Raw genomic sequence first — 13,656 nt, 5'->3', positions numbered from 1 at the left:
GGCAGCCGTGGGGCAGAGTCGGTGCACACAAGCCCCCCATCCCTGCCAAGTCTCCTGACAACAAAGTTTGGAGCTGGGGAGAGGAGTAAGAAGACAACCAAGTCTCCAAAGCACTGGGGAAACGGCTCCCTGTGTTTCCCTGGCCTGGCCCCCTCTCCCTGCTGTGTACTGCAGGACACACATGCTTGTCCTTAGCGGCTTTGCTAATTTCTGCCCTAAAAGAAGACAAAGGCCTGACTTTTAAAAGACTTTTTTGAAGCTGAACCTGCTAAGTTGGTGCCTGATGGTACATGCAGGAGCTGAGAGACCGCTCTGGCAGAAGGAGAGAGGCAGGGAGCTGCTTCAGGCAGTGTCGATCCATATTATGAAGTCTCTTAAAATTAACTTTTACAGCCTGGCCCTCGTCTCCCAGTGCGTCCAGCTGAAACGTGGGCCGCGAGGTGGGGCCGTAGCTCAGTTCCCTGGGATGTTTCATCAGAAACAAGCCTGCCTGTCTCCCTCAGACATACACATACTTGCTATGGATTTCCTTGTCTTTTCCGTACAAAATAAAAGCCAATGAAAAACCCACATGCCCCCCTGAGTCCCTCCTGCACCAGGCACATCGAGTTGCCTCACTAAATGCCCTCCCACACTCGGCAGGGCTTGAGGTCCAAGGTTTTCCCCTCCTTGGAAAGCACGCTCCTTTAATTATCTAATTCTTGATAAACCCGAGCCCCTGAAGGAGACCTAGGGACAGGATGGGGGATCGCCCTCCCCTCCGTCCACCCTCCAGGGCTCCTGCAGCCACCCCTGAGAAAAAGCAGCTCGGATCACCCATGTCCTCTGGACACCTCCCTTGCCATCTCAGCTGGTATGGGCAGATAGTTTCGAGGTTCTAGCTAGATAACAGCCTTTTGGGCAGGCGGAAAAAAACCCCAAAACGAACAAAAAATCCCCAGGCGCATATGTGCTGAGGGCGCGGATTACTTCCCAGCGACTTGGTGAGAACATCAGCCCCAGTCCTGGCCAATTCCCATCGGGAGGCCTGGGGATCGGTGCTTTTATTGCTCGCTTTGGCTCTAAGCCACGGCGAGATTTATTCGTGTGATTAACCATAAGCGCGTTAATAGTCCTTTTGAAAGAAAAGGCACACCTCCCGTGATTTCCATCAACCGCGCTTGGGTGCTTTGCTGGATCAGGCGCAGCTTAAACCCCCCCGAAATGTAATGTTTCTTGGGTCAGGTGCATATGGGGAATGCTGTACCTTTGGCCCTTTCCTTTGGGGAAGTCTTTGTGAAGGTATTCAGGTATCCCAGGGACAGGGGATGTTTTATAAGCCTGGGGAGGTGTTATCCATGCAGGGGAGTTGTCCTATAATAGCTGTGCCTCCTTCTCCTTTGCTTGCCCCAACCAGGTATGAAAAGCTGGGCCTACAGAAGTGGAGCAGGAGGAGCTGTTGTACCCTCATCCGCAGCTCTTACCTTTAATGAGAATAAGCTTTCCCTTGTAGATAAGCCTTTATAGCAAAGTCTGGGCTGAAAGTGAGGGGGGGGCCATTAACCCCTGAGTTGCTGAGCCACCGCTTTAGAAACCCGCGTGTCCAAGCAATCAGTTTTCATTATGTCTCACATTCTAGAAGGCCAAATTCTCACTCTTCTCAGAGGGCAAAGCAAGAGGAGTTTCCTGCCATCTGTGGCTCCACAGCCATGAAGGAGTACACAGGAGGAGAGAATAAAATGGGATCAGACAAAGTATTAAATTGCAAATGGGAACGAAGCACTGTGTTCTTCCTCTCCTCCAGTGACAGGAGCAAGATGCAGGCACCTCAAAGTGCCATTTTTTTGCCTTTTTGTTTTCAGCCAGTTCTAGTAAATGGAGCCCAGCCTGCCCTGATTTCTACTTCTTTCCTCATCTCAAGCGCTCACCAGACCCCTGTTTCACTGCTGCATGTTTTTGCACTAAACACTTGGGACTACCTGGTCACCTGGGGGCAGAAGCAGCAGCACTTGGACTCTCAGCTGGGGTAAACTGATTTCCAGGACACTGAGCTGATTGAAACCAGATGTGCCCTCATGGCTTTTTTTTTTTTTTGATTCAGTTAATTTTATAAATCTCTGTAATATTTTGTCTTTCAGGACAGTATAAACCAACAGAAGACAAACAAGGGATAACAGCCGTTCACTCATACATTATGAATCGGCAGCAATTTAGCAGGAGCAGCACGCCGGTGAAGAACAGACCATCGCTACCCCCACAGAAGGCATTTGTTCATAACCAGACCCAAGGAGAAATAAAACTACTGGGGGGTCATTTCCCCAGGTTTTCCCCTAACCTGCGTGCCATGTAGGAGTTTTCATTGCATTTACCTTCAACCATGCACATATAACCATACTAATCATCCAGATTTAGATCCAAGAGCCACAGGGGCTAACCGCATGAGACCCATAGGGCTGAGCATCCCTGCAGCAGCGCTGGCATCCCAGACTCTCCAGAGCCCTTCACGCTGCCGCCTCGCTTTTGCCGAGGGGGTAAGTGAGGCTGTGCGAGGCGACGTGACCGGCACAGGGTCACCCCTGGGGTCACCTCCATTCGGGAGTGGAGCTCGCTGGCTCTTGTCTCCCAGCCAGCGTCACGAATCCTATGGGGAAAGTTTCCTAGTGAAAAAATAAACTCTTCCCACTTGGAATTTAAAAACAAAACCATGGAAACATTTCTCTCCATCTTAATGTTTTGCAAAAAGTTATTTTAACAAATTTAAATTTGGGGCTTGATTTGACCGGCCGGTGCCCTTAGAAATAGTTGAATCCAGGCCATTGCCGCAACCATGTCGGAGCCAACCCTCGAGCTCCAGCTCGCCTGACACCCCCGCCAGCACCTGGGACATTAAACCTCCCCTTCCTCGGCCAAGAGGGCAGTGGTGGTCAGCCTCTCCCCAATTCCTGGTCCCTGCACACATGGGAGCTGCCACGCAGAATGCAGTAGCTTGCTTTGCTCCCCCATGTTTCATTGCCCACTTATAAATAGTTTGTGTGCCCGGGGGTGCTACAGACAGGTTGAAACTGCTGCCACCCGCAGCCGGCCACCTTGCTAGCATCACCAGAGACTGTCCCATATGCCTCTGCCCAGCAAAAGCTTCCTAAGAGGCAGCGACTACCACTCAAACAAACTCCAGGCTGTCCCTGCGCAGCCCTACCTGCGCCTGACCTGGCACGAACCCTCTCGTCTCCTCTCCGTGCTTCTGGTGCACGGTCTATTTATTTCCTTGGAAAAAAAATAGGCTCTCACGGTGTCATTCTTTCCAGCCGCTTTCCACACAGCATCGCATTTCGCGGTGACTTCCAGATGGTGCTTGAGAAGAAAAAGCCACTCAGCACGCAACCGTCCTGCCCCATGCACCTGGTTGTGGGGGGGGTTGGGGACCAGAGAGGAAAAACGGGGTTTGTGCCCCATGTCAAGAAGCGAGAAGAATGAGAGACAGCTGGCAGAGCGGAGGGGTTTGATCTTACAGACCCGGATGGGCTGCTAAAGGGCCAGGAATTGAATCTGCTTTTGCACCATTGCCTCTGGTTTTATTTTTCACTGACCCCCAGGAAGGAAGGGGCTGGGGTGCAGCTGAGCCCGCAGCCCTCTGGTGAGGCTGGCCTGGGGTGGCTCAGCAGGTTTCCATCCAGCTCCGCAGGCCCAATTGAGCTAAGCCCTTAAGCTTGTCCTGATAATTAAGTTTGTGCTTAAGGGCTTTACTGAACTGGCGCCTTCGCTCGTGCGGTGACAGCTGCTGCAGATAACCAGGAGGAGAGGAAAGGACAGAGGAGGAGGGTGGTGATGGAGGGGAGGAAAGGACGGAGGACACAGTCGCATCTCTGGCTCGAGAAACCTAAAATACGACCACCCTGTTTTCTCCATGGTTTTCCCCTTTTTTCTTCTCTGTTGCTAAAGATAGCGCAGCTCATTAGCCCCATGTCCATCCTGGCCAGTGTTTCACCCAATGCCTGGTCCTGGACATGCCCCCACGTAGTCTACAGGGTGTCACTCAGGGCTGGTCTCCGTGATGGGGACAAGGGGAAGGCAATGGATGCAAAGTTCTTCCCTGACTTTCTGTGTGGACGCAGCATAAAAATCATGGAAGATGGCGAGAGGGGCAGAGGAAGGGGATATAAAAGCAGTCTGTGCCCTCGCTTTCTGTGCTTTTAAAAACTAGTAGTTGGTCAGGTTTGTTTTTTCTTGGAGCCAACAGCCAAGAGGCTGAAACAGCATCATCTTTACTCTTCCCTGGCCCTCTCCCTTGCCCACTGCTCCCAGCAGAAGGGCAGAGTTTCACAGCCATTTTGCAGTAAGGTAAAGTCCACTGAGCAGCAGAGAATCGGGCTCAAAATCCCGGGGGTTTGATGGGGACTTCACATGGCTTAGACGTCCCACTAGCACCTCCTTCAGGTTCCTGCAAAAGGAGGTGTCATCTCCATCCTTCTGCTGAACCCTGACATCACTCGCAGGAGATCTGCTCCGAAACAGCATGGATGAGCAGCGGAGCCCCACGTTCGGAGGAGGAGAAGGTGTCCTCGCTGGTCTGCTCTGGAGATGGACCGAGGACCCAGCGTCCGGAAGGAAGCCAGCAGGAGATGCGAGCTCTCAGCGCAGCTCCAGATCGTGCCAATGCATAAGGACACATTAAGAACAAAGAGTGTCTGGGTTAATATTTATATTCTATCAGGGGAAGTGAAATGCATTTTGGCTGGAATCGGCGTATGGAAGATATTTTCATTTAAAAAATTGAATCCGTTACAGAATCACTGCATTTCACCTTTTTATTACACTAGAGTTTTATTTATTAACGGGTTTATTTTTTTTAACAGGGTGACCTGCTGGTATTTATTTCCCTTTTTTAATCTGTTGGTCGGATGAGTAGTTCCCTGAGAAGAGTTGACCCTAGAGGCAACACGAGCCCTTCCCACTTTCTGGCAGGTCACTTGCTAACACCAGGGAGACAGTGGGGGCCTGAGAAGCACAGAGTCGAGTCCCCTGCCTAAGAGGGAGAGAGGCAACATGTAAATCTAAGCATCAGGAAGGCATCAAAACACAGGAGCTGACCAGGGGAATTTATAGTTTCTGTAGGATCTTGTCTCTGCTGTTGTACTTGTTTGGCTTTGCTGCCGTACTTAAAGCAATGCGGCTCTCCGCTGTGGCTGCTGCTATAATAGCACAAAGCAGCTTTTACACCAGTAATACTATTTTTGCACGGAAAGAGGACTAACGTTATCAATGTCAGGCACATCTGCCCCAATATAACAGAGCCAATGCTCTAGCTTTGGGTGCTGTAAGTGCAGGCAAACCATTGCGTCCCCACCACAAAGCGTGGCAGAGGCTGAACGGGTGGGTGCAAGGCAGCCCCCAGAAGTTTCCCCAACAGGCTTAGCTTCCTTAAGAAGAGTTGAAAGGACTGAGGAGAGAAAATCAGTACTGAAAGTTTAATGAAGTTAGGAGGATAGTTGCTCACCCAGCACTGAGCCCCAAGCTCCACTGGTTGTTGGATAAAAGCCTTTTAAAGGCAGACTAGGAAGAGCTACGGCCACAATGCAGGTGAGGGGCAGAGGACACCTGAACCAGGATGAGTCGGGAGGTCTGACTCTTCGCAGGCATCAGCTCCTCTGGGTTCGTGGTACGTCCGCGCTCGGGAGAGAGGGACTCTGACCGCAGGGGTCTTGGCAATGCTTGTCTCCCCGCTCTCTCCTGCACGTGCATGTGTGTACCAGAGCCAGCATGGTCTCGTATGGTCATGAGCCTGTCCCATACTGGTCTTGATGAAAGCTTCTTACTGGTGCCTATTAAATCAAACCATGATGCTCAGCACTGACCTTAACTCTGACCTAAAAAGACCTGCATCTGTCAAGGAGCAAGAAGTAATCCCATAAAATCCTCGGCTTCCTACTTAAGAGCAAAGGCTAGTTATCCTTTTGCCTTCTGCCCCGAGAGCTCGCTAAGACGGGGATCGATGCAGTAATTGCTTCTTTGGGGACTCGAGGAATGAATAGCTAAAGTAGCTCAGCTCTGCAATCCTGCACCTACTCAGCAGCAGCTCTTCCTTCCCTTTCCAAAGGCTGCAACCTGGCTGCAACCTGGCTGCAATGGGGACAAGGGTTCCTGCTCCCGGGGAGGCATCTTGCTCCCTGCTTCACGACCCACCACTCAGAATAATGATGCAGCAGGACAGTTCCTCCCTCCTCTCACCTGCTGCTACTCCTGCCATTCCCAAAGCAGCAGGGAAAGGACCCTGACTCCAGCTCCTCACATCCCATACGGTTACAGGCGTGGGGGTAGGACACAGTCTTCACCACGTAACCCCTTCTTCCAGCAAGGCCCCCAGCGAGGGTCACGGCGGTTAGTTTTACATGGCTCTGGGTACTTCCCATGGTAGGAAGCAGCCCAATGGCTGCTGTCCTCTGGCAGCTGCATCGTCTGGTCAGCCCGCAGTGGAAGGGACGGACTTTATCTTAAATCTCTCACTGCTGTTGAAAAATTGTAATCAGCCAGCTCAGTCATGCCACTAAAGAAGAGACAAATTCTCTCCTCACCTACCTCTAGCGACATCACTGCAATTGCACCAGGGGAAAACCCACCCCCTTTGCCCCGCTGCAGGTACCGCTCCCAGCTGCTGGGGGTACCCAGGACAGACAGTGGCCCCCATCCCACCCTGTGCCCATAGGTGGGGGCAGCCCCCCCTCCCTGCCACTGAAACCTGGGCACTGAAACTCCTGCAGAAAGCCTGTTAGGGGAAAATTGCCTCCAGAGCTGCACCAGCGGGACAAGCTGATGCTCGCCCGGGTCTTCAAGTCATTCCGGACGGGTGTCAGGCACAGTAAAGCTGCATCCACAGCCCTGGTAAGCAGGGAAAGCAGCTGGCTGCCGAGGTCTGGATCCACTGCTCTCTTCCTCCTCCTCCTCCTCCTCCTCGTGTGCGAGGCCATCTGTGCTCACCGGCGTGTGCGGGACACGCTCTCTGCCGGGAACGCGCGGCCCTGCAGCATCCCCGCACCATTGCCTCTGCGGGAAGCGGCCACAGCCTGGCCCCGCGTGGGTGTACGCAACTAATTTCTTTTCACGTACAGGACAGACGAGTCACACCATACGCAGAACTGCTCAGTGTTTCGCAGTCATGGAGAAAGCCTGCGCGCTGGTTTTGCGGAGGGAACTCCCGTTTCGTAGGCAGACGGCACCAGAGGGTTTGTGGGTGGGAAGGTGTCTTTCCAAACACAGCCTCAGCCACCACCAGCTTTGTCTTGCAGTCAGGGTGTTTCTGCAACACGGAAATCTATCACCATGCCTCCCTCCCCCCTCCCCAAAAAAGAGCACTCGACAGCTGAGGAAGCAGGTTGCGAGCACAGTCACAACTGATGCTACAAGAAGTGGCACTCGTCCCACAAGCAGCCTCTCAAAATGCTCTGTGAACCCCACGCATAAGCATCACCAACACCTCCGTGATGCACAGCCACCCCTACGGGAGGGTTTGCTGATCAGGCCATGCTAGCCAGGCTCTGTAGCAGTTTGGCAGGCATGGGGAAGGACAAGGATGGCCGCCTCCGCTTGAAATTAAAGGCTACGTAAGCAGGCAGGAGAACTAGCAGCCACCCCTGCTGGGGCTGAGCGAGGTGGCTGGAGCTGGCATCAGGTGGCAAATGTCCCTGGACCTTCAGAGCATCTTGGTTTGTATGCAGGAGGAATCATTCTATTTACCTGGCCGTGGACCACAGGGTCTCACCACTGTGGGACACATGAGGGTCAAGCCTGCTCACAGATGGAGCCAACAGGTTCACGGGTATGTTGGACACAGTCAAAACCTGTGGCTCAGCTGCAGTGCCTGGAAGCAAGGGATGGGTTAGGGCTACTGCATCCACACCTCACTTGAAATGTGGTGTTCCCTGACCTGGCCAAAATCACACTGGGCTTGCAAGGTGGGACTGGCTGGATGAACATGGAACTGCAGAGGCATCAGGTGCCCATGTCCACGTCTGCAAGGAAGCTCCTCTCCCTTATCGGTGCCTGTGTTGACCCAGCCTTGCTAGTGCCTGTGTCTTGAGAGCTATCAGCCTCACCATCCTGAGGGTGTGCCTGGTGCGGGTCCTTACGGAGATAACCCGGCTCTGCAGCAGCGAGCATTTCTGGAACCAATGCTCCTGGGTGCCGCGATACACCCCACTTCTTGTGGGGAGCCCCTGGACCAGCAAAGAGACCATCATTAGGGAGATGGGAAGGAGGACAGTACAGTGGTGGGGCTGGCCAAGGCTTGCTGTGGACTGCTTCAACAGAAAAGCAATCACTCATGCTCCACCTAAAGGCCTGTGATTTAATCCTGGGGGACCAACAAGGGGAGATCCAAGATAAACAACATCTGTGCATTCACAAATAGGAAATGGAGTTGCTTTCATGTCCTGAGCCTGTTGATTAACCAGGGTTGTTGTTTGGCTTGGCACTCGCTGCTGGGTGACTTGGAAAGAAGGTAACTAAAAGAGATCATTTGGATACACTCCCTAAATTCAAGTATCTTTAAATAGTGCGCAGGTTTGCGTTTTGCCTACAGAAGACTGATGGGAAAAGGTAGCAGAAGAGTGCAGATGGCTATCAGAAAGAAACCTGTGTTTAGTCTGCTTGTGCCAGATGGGAATGGAAAGTTCGCTCCCTTGCCAAGTGTTTAAAAGAGGAAATAGGATGTGATATTCTGCCTCCCACTCCTTTCTCTTCCCCTGAAACCAGCCCGCTGCTCTACTTCCATTTGTTGTAAAAAGGAAAAAAAAAAAAAAACACAGCTTGGCCCACGTAAAGCCTTGGAGACAGTTAGAGACACACCTAGTTCCTTTTTAATGTGTTTATTATGTGGAGATGGATGGAACAGTATATTTTTATACGCAGCTGGGTCCAGCACCTGTCTTTCAGTCTCTCATATTCATCTGTGTAACAGAAACAAAACTGCAAAGTCCCTGAACCACAGAGATTCTCTGCTGTCATCTCCCTATCTCTGGCAAGGAGGAGGTGAAGCCCTACCACAGCTCAAGGTTCATGATGTCAGACACCTTGACTGACAAACCTACCTGTGTGACAGACCAAACCTTCTCACCTGAAACTCCCTTGATTTCCCCTGGTTAATAAATCCAGGTCCGCCCTGAGGTGCGGCTGCTTGGGGGAGTTGTGGAGATGGTGGAGGCTGCGATCCTGTGGGGCTGAGGCCGGTTTAGGGCATTATTTTAGGGAGTCTCAGGGGTCAACCCCAACACTGCCCTGTTGACCTGAGCACTGTAGCAACCTCGGTGATGGGGTGCATTAGTAAACTCTCAGGCTAATCTCTGAAATCTCATGGACGTGGATGATGTGGATCACAGTATCACAAAGGAGCTTTGGGCAGAAGGGACCTGGCCCAGGGTCTCCTGTCCAGCCCCTGCTCGGCGCCAGGCTGGCCTGAAAAGCTGAAGCAGGCTGCTGAGGGCTGGTCCAGCTGAGCTATGAGCGCTCCCCAGAGCAGAGACCCCACCGTCTCCCCAGGCACCGGTTCCAAGGTCTCACGATCCCCATGGTGAGCATTTATTCTTTCTCTCTAACCAGAACTTCCCTCGCTGTGACTTGCACCTGTTGCCTCTTGCTCTGTACCTCCAAGAAGAGTCTGGCTCCACCTTCTCATCAACGCCCGGAGGTGGTGGATGACAGTGGTTAGATCCCCCCTTCGCTTCTTCCTCTCCGGATGGGACCAACCCACTGCAGGTAACTTAAAAAAATGTCCTAATCGCAGTAATATCCACCCAGCTAGTCTCAAGCATGGGCATTTCAGCAGTGTCCTACAGCTGTAACTTCTGTAGGCTGCCTTTAATCACTTATTGCCCCAGATAATTAAAGAACATTTGTATGAAACCTTTTCGTAGAATGGAAAGGCCTCTTCTGCTCCAGCCCCTCTCTGTGTGCACCCAGAAACAAAGCCGTGACCGAGCAGAGCAGCAGCGTGTGTTAACAGTGGAGCCATCAGGAGAAAAGCGAGCATGACTTCTATCACATCTTCCCATACAGTCTCCAGGCCACCCCGCAAACACACCGGCCTCCTTCGCAAAGCCACGGGGCGCCGGGTCTGGGCACGGTCCCCACCACCGCAAAGGTCCCTGACGGGAAGAAGAGCAAAGCCCAGCGCCCGCCCGGCTGAGGATGCTGCAGCCACCGGGCACTGACCACACAGATATCTTCAGCCCGAAAAGGACACAGCTCCTCGGAGGGGAGACGGGGCACCGCGCTGCAAGGCGGAGGGCTGAGCGTGGTGGCGGGGGTGTGGGCAGGAGGGTGGGCAGGGGGTTGGTGCAGCCCAGTCCCCTGCCTGCCCCTGCCCTGCGTGGGAAGCCGCCAGACAGTGGCTCGGCTCTGAGGAACTGGAGATTTAATGAGCAGTTTCGGGAACGCTCTCAGCTTTCCTACAAAGCTCTTTACTGTCTCCGGCACTAATTACTAAATGTTTCCGAAGCCGCTGTCTGGATGAAACGAGGCCCTTCGTTACAGCGACGTTGTTGTGGGTAGCAGGGCAATACTCGGCGGGTGTCTGCTCCAGCCCCGAGGGGGGAGTGTGGATGTTATTCCTATCTTTTTCTCACGGGGAAAGAAAGGATAAGGCCTCCCTCTCGCCCTGGAGAGAGGTGCTGTTGCTTGCCCTGCCAGGGGACAGGGTGCCCTGCCTCTGCTCTGGGAGGATGCAAGGCTCCCCGTGCGGGGTGCAAGGGCAGTGGGCAGATAGATGCCTGCCCAGGACATGTGTGACAACCTGCCTCAGACAGGCAGGAAATCCAGATGAAGACTGGTGAGACCAGTTTAGTAGAGACAGGATCCCAGGAGAGGAGGGGAGAAGGAAAGACAAGGAGCGGGAGAGATGAACGCAGGCTGGCTGGGTGGCTTGGACCTGACTGGCAAGAAATGAGAGCCCTGGAGTTAGGACAGGGCTGGGTTCACATGGGGACAGTTGTGGGAGAGGTACTTGGGTAGCGCTGGCCTTTTCTGCAAAAAGACGTGCCGTGAGGAATCACAGAATCATTTAGGTTGGAAAAGACCTTTAAGATCATCGATTCTAGCTGTCAACCATGCCCTCTAAACCATGTCCTGAAGTGCCTTGTCTAATCATCACCCAAAGGCCATCCTGACCCCTGCGAGTGCCTGCCTTCAGCAAAGGCAGGGCGCAGGCAGGCAGGCCGTACCCCCAGTCTGCCAAGGAGCCAACCACATTCCATCCCTTCTCCCTTTCCTTGCCTGTCAGAGGCAGGGAGCAGTGCTGAACTGCATCCTGAGCGGTGTCAAGCCCTGCTGCTGTGCAAGAGCCAGTTTTTCCAAGCAAGGCTCCCCAGACCTCGAAGCTGCTGGATGGTCGCATCCCCCCAACAGTGGGCAGCCCGGCAGGGTCTCACTCCCCAGCTGCACACCTTGCTCTCAGGTATGGAAAGGTAAAATCTTTCCAGTTGCTCCAGGCTCCTGAAAGATAAAGTTCTGGTTAAGGAGAGCTTGTGACAAGCAATTTGACAAGCTGAGTTAGAAGCGCAGAGAGCAGTGGCAGCCGAGCGGGGTGCATCTGGGCACGAGTCGGGGGGCCGAGCGCATCCCTGCTGCAGGCTGCACTTATGCAGGGAGGGATTTAGCCCTAAGAGTCTTAGTGACGCATCTTGGGAGACTTAGGTTGAGCCTGACTTGCAGAGACGTGACCCGTGCTGCATTTCCTGTGGTCACCTGCCAGTCAGCATTACGTGAGCTGTCACCCGCTCCCAGGCACAACACGTGAGCGTGGTGGCACGAGGACTTGGAAGACAAGGAGGGGGAGAACCAGCCCAACCCCTTACTGGGTCCAGCCTTGCACCTGCACCGAGGCTGTTGGGACATGGGACCGGTCCCAAAGGACAAAACCCACTGCTTACAGCTGGCAGGGAACCACAGCAGCCAGTTTGCTGTTGCTTTGACTGGAAAGAGGATTTGGCTCAGGGACCCCACATCTCTCAGTCATCAACAGGAGAGTCCTTCCCACTGCCTTGGAGGGGTCAGTATTTAGGATGGGGGAGAGCCAGGACTGCGGTCGCTGAGCGCCGGTTCCTGTTTGACCCATACTTGCAAGAATTACAGTATGAGTCACTGCAAACAAAGCAGCAAAGACCAAAGCATGATTTAATGACGTTGTTAATGATAATCCCATCCATAGGTGTATTTTTATAGCTGGGGAAAATAAGGAAAGCAAATGTCTTTGACTTGCAGAACGGCAGCCCCAGGGCTGGCACCAGCAGTGGGAGGAAGGGGAACCTGCAGAGAGCACCCAGGTGGTTTTTGCTATGAGGGCTGGCATAGACAGAGTCTGTCCACCCTGAGAACTGACCTGACTTTGGTGACCACGTTTAGCTGAGATGAAAGTTGAAATAAGGCCGACTGTAATCCCCAAGAAACCAGGCCACTCTCAGGACTCAGGACAATCAGGTCCCATTAAAAAGCATCTGCCAGTCTGATATCCCGAGGGTTTCATTATCTTACTTAGCTAGAAGTCACCGGTGAGGACTGATCTCCTGCAGACTTTGGAAGGAGATCGAAAGCCGCTGCGTGACAGTGTTGGCACAGGGCAGTTTCAGGTGCAGCAATGTTCATTTTCCAAATTTCTCGGCTCCCAAAGGCAATGGGACAGTGCCTTTGGCAATTAGTGTGCTCAGCTTCCTCACTGAAAGACAGGGAAACTTAGGAAGAGAAATCTGACAGTCTTGGGAGTGAAAAGTGAAGTGCTTGAAGTGCTCAGTACAGGACAGGGCACAGCTAATGAGCAGCAAAGAGGACACCATGGAAATGCTCGCTGTTGTTTGCTTCTTTCTTCAGCATCCATTTGTCTTTTGACTACTGCAAAGTCTCCAAGCCATAATTAGGAACAAACTCGTTGCAAGAGTTCCCAGATCTAATTGAGCTCTCTTGAAACTAAACCATTTTTAACAACCTTTTGCAAGGACAAAACACTATGTACTCTCCTTTGGTACAGCTGAGAATATGCTGTCCTGGGGCCTGATGAGCTCTGCTGCAGCAGACAAGTGATAGGCAGCAACTCAGAGACCAGCTGCTTGCTCCAGCAGGCAAACGGTTAAGCAGCTTGAACCTGATCCCATTGAAATCAATAGGAATTTTAAGATGCCTTAAGCAGGAGTCCTGGGGTGCAGAGCTCAGGTCTGGCTGCAGGGGATATTGTTAGTGGAGGGGAACCAGAGGGGGCTGTTAGGAAGAAGATGTTTTCATTTCCAATGTATCTGACCTTCAAAAGGTAGTGAGATCCCTAGCCCAGTCCCTAACTGAAGTGCATCTAATGGGACCTTTATTTTCTTTTTTTAATTGACAAAGCATGCTAACTGCCCTGCCTCTTGGCAGGCTGGATGAAAAGGCTCACATTACAGTGGCAGAAGCATACAAGGCCAGATCCAGACCTCAGCTGATGTTCTGGACCCCTTGCTCCTCCTCTCTCGTGAACAGCTAGACCTGGGTGGCAGCTGAGGATTTCGTAGTGTATTTTTGGAAGAGAACTCTCCTAGCTGTCTAGAAATCATCCATTTGCCTTTCTGCCTGTCTGGGGCAAGAGCACATGATGCCAAAATCACAAGCTGGCCCTGGGTGACACTCAGGCATCCCTGGCTAGTATGGGAATAGAGCTCAGGGGCATGG

This window comes from Haliaeetus albicilla, chromosome 13 (genome assembly GCF_947461875.1).
Source record: "Haliaeetus albicilla chromosome 13, bHalAlb1.1, whole genome shotgun sequence".
NCBI lineage: Eukaryota > Metazoa > Chordata > Aves > Accipitriformes > Accipitridae > Haliaeetus > Haliaeetus albicilla.
Note: the sequence above shows the minus strand (reverse complement) of the source record.